Raw genomic sequence first — 6,539 nt, forward strand, 5'->3', positions numbered from 1 at the left:
TTATTTGGGGTGGATTTGTTTCTTTTAAAGCAACGAGCATCTGGGACCGCCGAGGGAGAGCAAGCCCACAGGTGAAAGTTGCATTGCTGGCAGGTTGCACCAATAAGACTATATTGTGGTCGTTAGTGACCTTTTCCATTTTGATGTTTTAGGCCTTTTGCAAACCCTTTGTTTTCTTTTAAAATAATAAATTTTAATTTATCTGACTGATATTTGACCCTCTTGTCCCGTTTATTCTGGGCTCGTTCCTGTAAGAGCTTTGGGCCTGAAAGTTTGCACGAGTAGTATAGAGGCCCTTAGCGGTTACTCGGTGGCTTTTACTCGCTACATATGAGTGCTTGTGTATAAATACACAAACCATACACATATGCTTTCAATTGTGTAATTTAAGTGATCTAGGTAGTTCTGTTTTGGAAGTTCAGTTAACGCTAGAAATGTGCTTTGGAGTTTGTACGTGCTTTCTCTAGGAGCCACCGCATATATTTATAAACATATATAATTAAAACCACTTTTTTTTTTTTTTTTTACATCAGTAATTCCTTTTGTGCATAATTTTATATTATTGTTGACAATAAATCAATTAAAGCAACAAAACACCCTCAAGAGCTGGTTGGGAGCTGAAAGAGCCGGCGCTTTTTAGTGAGCTGAGCCGGTTTTCCAAAAAGAGACGGAAATCCCATTACTACTGGCAGAGTCCAGCACCCACCAGAAAGGAGTCCAACATTGCCAGTTATTTGAACCAAGCTCTTGTAATGGATGTACATGATCGAATGGCCTGTAGCAATGGGCCAGACACCCCATACTGTTGAAGCACCTCCCACAGGACACACTGAGGGACAAGGTCGAATGGCTTCTCAAAGTTCACAAAACACAGCCAGACTGGTTGGACAAACTCCTATGCACCTTCAAGTACTACTACTGCACATAATACTTACTGCATAAAATGCTACTTACTTACTGTACAGAATTCACCTACTTGCTGCACACAATGTCCCCCATGTATATATTCACCTAATGTATAATGTTCTTCTCTCCCCTTTTGCACAGTCGAGGAGTGTCAGGATACATTTCACTGTGTGTTGTACTTGTATAACTATGCATGTGACAAATAATGAATCTTGAATCTGAATCTTGAAGTATCATGGGGAGGATAAACAGCTGGTCCAGTGTTCTACGACCAGGACATGCATTGTTCCTCCTCTATCAGAGATTCGACTCTCCTTTCCAGCACCGTGGCATTTTCCCAGGGAAGCTGAAGAGTGCGATCCCTCTTTAGTTTTAGCATACCCAGCAGTCCTATTTCTTGAAGATGGGAATCACCACCCCGGTCTGCCAATCCAGAGCTACTGCCCCTGATCTCCATTAAACATTGGCATGTGAGCTAAGACAGATCTTCAATATCCAGAGCCTTCAGGAACTCGGGGCAAAACTCTTCCACCTGTTACGGCCCTTGCAGGGCCTCCTCCTGAAGGTGCCTGTGTGGGCGTGTCCTTCAATCTCTTCTGCCTGAGGTGCCACCCCCCCTGTTACGTTCCCCTAAAAGGGGTCTAGGCGATGAGGGGGGGAGGGAATAACAAAATGTGTCCTGGTCAGAAAAAGGAGAAAGAGGTAAAATGGTTAAATTAAAGAGTTTTATTAAAGTTCCTATTAATATTCAACTAAAAGAGACGGACAAGCCGCTATCACCATTTAAGGAAACCAACAAAACTCAAGCGTTGGTTTATAAAGTAAAACGTAAGTCAAAAAGAGAGAGCAGCTCACTAACTGCAAATACACCAAACACACCTAATAGTTGTTTAACTGCATCAGTGACCTCACCCCGGTGATAGAAGAGTCGTCCCCCTCATCCTCCTTCCTTTACAGAAGATGTGCCGGTGAGATTAGGGAGGTGTATCAAGTATCCCTTCCACCGCCCAACAATACCCTTAGTCAGCAGTGCTCCGCTGGCACTACGCACGGTGCAGGTAGAAGACCGCTTTCCTCTCCTGAGTCAACTGACGGTTTACACGAATCTCTTTGAGGCAGTCTGAAAGTCTTTTTTCATGGCATCGCCAAACTCCTCCCACACCCAGGTTTTTGCTTCAGCCACTGCCTGAGCCGCCTTCCGCTTGCCCTGTCGGTACCTATCAGCTGCCTCAGAAGTCCCACAGGCTAACCAAGCCCGATAAGAATCCTTCTTCAGTCTGACGTTTCCCTTCACCTCTGGTGTCCACCATCTTGTTTCGGGGTTACCACCACAACATGCACCAACAACCTTGTGGGCATAGCTTCAGGAATGGAGGTTCTGAACATGGTCCATTTGGACTCATTGTTCCCCAGTCTCTCTCGGAATGCTGTCAAAGCTCAGCCGGAGGTGGGAGTTGAAGATCTCTCAGACCGGGACCTCTGCCCGGTCTTCCCAGCACACTCTCACTAGATGTTTACCTGATCCAACTCACCACCAGGTCAGTTGACAGCTCAGCACCTCTCTTCGACCGAATGTCCAGAGCATACTGCCGCAGATCCAATGATATGATTACAAAATGTATCACTGACCTGCGGCCTACAATGTCCTAGTGCCACGTGCACTTATGGGCTCTCTTATGTTCAAACACAGTGTTTATTATAGACAAACTGTGGTTTGCAGTGAAGTCTCTTAACAAAAAAAACCACACTCAGGTTCCGATCCAGCAGGCCATTCCAACCAATCGCACCTGTGCAGGTCTCACTTTCATTGCTCATCAGCATTGACTTCTTCCAGTAGGATGACAGAGTCCAGAGGCGGAGCATTCGATATTGTTGACTATAATGTTTTATTAAAGAGATAAGAGTATGCTGTAGGTATTAAACCACTACAGCACAGTACCTGTAAGTCCTGTCATATCTAACAGATTCCAATTTGTGTATGTAAATGGACACACCTCTCCACACACTAAGATTAATCTAGTTCCTAGGCTGTTTTATAAAAAAAAATGGGAAGAAGTAGTTTTCAGTTTTATAGACTATCATCAGTGATGCCCTTTGAAGCAAACTGCAGGCATTTATGGTCACAAGCCATTAAGTGGACTGACTGGACAGAAAAAATCATTAAAGCTTTAAGAATTCTCATCTTTGCAGTGCCCAATTATTAACAAGCAAGGACATACTTGAGCAGTTAATCAGCAGATATCTTACCACACAGCAAAACTAAATACTCTCAATTTGGAAATTCTTAAAAAAAACCCTGTAATGACATGTATGATTCTACATGACAATCACAAGCTCCTGCACTGAAGACACAAATGTAACATGTAAATAGCACTAAGTTGACCACAACAGCCAAAAACCAAAAGGATTACCCAAACACAGATACTATGACGCAAAAATTACCAACCAGTAATCCAACCAAGTGATCTGTTATCTCCACCACACAAGTCAATTCAATTTTATTTATATAGCGCCTAATCACAACAAAAGTCGCCTCAAGGAGAAAAACTCAACAATCATATGAACCCCTATGAGCAAGCACTTTGGCGACAGTGGGAAGGAAAAACTCCCTTTTAACAGGAAGAAACCTCCGGCAGAACCAGGCTCAGGGAGGGGCGGGGCCATCTGCTGCGACCGGTTGGGGTGAGAGAAGGAAGACAGGATAAAGACATGCTGTGGAAGAGAGACAGAGATTAATAACAGATATGATTCAATGCAGAGAGGTCTGTTAACACATAGTGAGTGAGAAAGGTGACTGGAAAGGAAAAACTCAATGCATCATGGGAATCCCCCGGCAGCCTACGTCTATTGCAGCATAACTAAGGGAGGATTCAGGGTCACCTGGTCCAGCCCTAACGATATGCTTTAGCAAAAAGGAAAGTTTGAAGCCTAATCTTGAAAGTAGAGATAGTGTCTGTCTCCTGAATCCAAACTGGAAGCTGGTTCCACAGAAGAGGGGCCTGAAAACTGAAGGCTCTGCCTCCCATTCTACTTTTAAATACTCTAGGAACAACAAGTAGGCCTGCAGAGCGAGAGCGAAGTGCTCTAATAGGGTGATATGGTACTACAAGGTCATTAAGATAAGATGGGGCCTGATTATTTAAGACCTTGTATGTGAGGAGCAGGATTTTGAATTCTGGATTTAACAGGAAGCCAAAACAGGAGAAATCTGCTCTCTTTCTAGTCCCTGTCAGGACTCTTGCTGCAGCATTTTGGATCAGCTGAAGGCTTTTCAGGGAGTTTTTAGGACTTCCTGATAATAATGAATTACAGTCGTCCAGCCTGGAAGTAATAAATGCATGAACTAGTTTTTCAGCGTCACTCTGAGACAGGATATTTCTAACTTTAGAGATGTTGCACAAATGGAAGAACGCAGTCTTACATATTTGTTTAATATGTGCGTTGAAGGACATGTCCTGGTCAAAAATGACTCCAAGGTTCCTCACAGTGTTACTGGAGGCCAAGGTAATGCCATCCAGAGTAAGAATCTGCTTAGATACCATATTTCTAAGATTTTCAGGGCCGAGTACAAAAACCTCAGTTTTATCTGAATTAAGAAGCAGAAAGTTAGCGGCCATCCAGGTCTTTATGTCTTTAAGACATTCCTGCAGTTTAACTCATTGGTGTGTGTTATCTGGCTTCATGGACAGATAGAGCTGGGTGTCATCTGCATAGCAGTGTAAATGTATGCTATGTCTTCTAATGATGCTGCCTAAGGGAAGCATGTATAATGTAAACAGAATTGGTCCTAGCACTGAACCCTGTGGAACTCCATAATTAACCTCAGTGTGTGAAGAGGACTCTCCATTTACATGCACAAACTGGAGTCTATTAGATAGTAGATAGATATGATACAAACCACTGCAGCACAGTACCTGTAATACCTACAGCATGTTCTAATCGCTCTAATAGGATATTATGGTCGACAGTATCGAACGCTGCACTGAGGTCTAGCAGGACAAGCACAGAGATGAGTCCACTGTCAGAGGCCATAAGAAGATCATTTGTAACCTTCACTAAGGCTGTTTCTGTGCTGTGATGAGCTCTGAAACCTGACTGAAACTCTTCAAATAAACCATTCCTCTGCAGATGATCTGTTAGCTGTTTGACAACTACTCTTTCAAGGATGTTTGATATAAAGGAAGGTTGGAGATTGGCCTATAATTAGCTAAGACTGCTGGGTCTAGAGATGCTTTTTGAGTAAAGGTTTAACTACAGCTAGCTTGAAGGCCTGTGGTACATAGCCGATCATTAGAGATAGGTTGATCATATTTAAGATCGAAGCATTAATTAATGGCAGGACTTCTTTGAGCAGTTTTGTAGGAATGGGGTCTAAAAGACACGTTGATGGTTTGGAGGAAGTAATTATTGAAGTTAACTCAGAAAGATCAATTAGAGAAAAAGAGTCTAACTTAACATCAATGGTACTAAGAGTAGCTGTAGATAATATTACATCTGTGGGATGATTATTGGTAATTTTTTCTCTAATGAGTAAAATTTTATTTGTGAAGAAGTTCATGAAGTCATTACTAGTTAACGTTAAAGGGATGTTTGGCTCAACAGAGCTCTGACTGTTTGTCAGCCTGGCTACGCTGGTCTTTGCTTGCCCCCACCACAAAGGGTGGTCTTGCAGACGAGTCCCAAATCTGACAGCATCAGATGTCATTGGAGATAACACTGTGATGAGTGTGAAGCTATATAAAAGTCTCAAGATTTATTTATTTGTTGAGGATCATAAGTAAAGTTTCCAGTCAAATCCTTTATATAATTAATAGTTGTTTTTCTCTTTATTTAGTTTTAACTTAGCAAAGAATTTTCCAGATTTATTGCCTTGTTTAAAGCACTCCAAACACAGCCTTTGCATCAGAAATCACGTTTTCTTGTTAATTACTTCATTCTAGTTTTAGCTTTCTCGGGTTGTTAATAATGTGCTCTTGTGGCGAGGCAAGGCAATCATTAGGCAGCTTATAATGATTTTATTTTTTGTTCTAGTTCTATTTTTCTTTTCTTATTTGAACAGTAAGATATTATTTAAAGTGTTAGAAAAAATACTGTTGTATCCCGAATTCAAACTGGGAGCTGTTTCTAAAAAGAGGGACCTGGAAGCTGAAGGCTCTGCCTCCCATTATATTTTTAAATATCCCAGGAATCACAAGTAAGCCTGCAGTGTGAGAGCGAGTGCTCCATTGGGGTGATATAGAGTAGTATGAGGTCTTTAATATTCATACTGATATGTGCTTCTTTGACAGTGGTGCATATAATTTGTTGGATACATGAATTTTATCCAATGATAATAATTTGGCTGACTTGATAGAAATGTATGTAAATGGCTGCATGCTCTGTGATAGTGAGTTAAAAATGTGTTATCTTAGCTCTAACCTTGATTTAATCTGTTTACTCTGCGTTTCTTTCCTTTTTTGTTGGTTTATACCAGCTACATTTATTCTCTTTATTTGTTCGTTCGTTGTATTTGTTCAGCCTGTGTTATTGTTACGGTGTGAGCCTGGACTCACAGCCTTTGTTTGTTTGTACATAAGCTCAATAAAGTTACTTCACTCAGGTAGGAACCTTCCTGAGCGAAATGGATTCCTCGA

This window comes from Rhamphochromis longiceps, linkage group LG4, assembly GCF_057381845.1.
Source record: "Rhamphochromis longiceps isolate RC_006_pf linkage group LG4, R_longiceps_female_GT1.1, whole genome shotgun sequence".
Lineage (NCBI taxonomy): Eukaryota > Metazoa > Chordata > Actinopteri > Cichliformes > Cichlidae > Rhamphochromis > Rhamphochromis longiceps.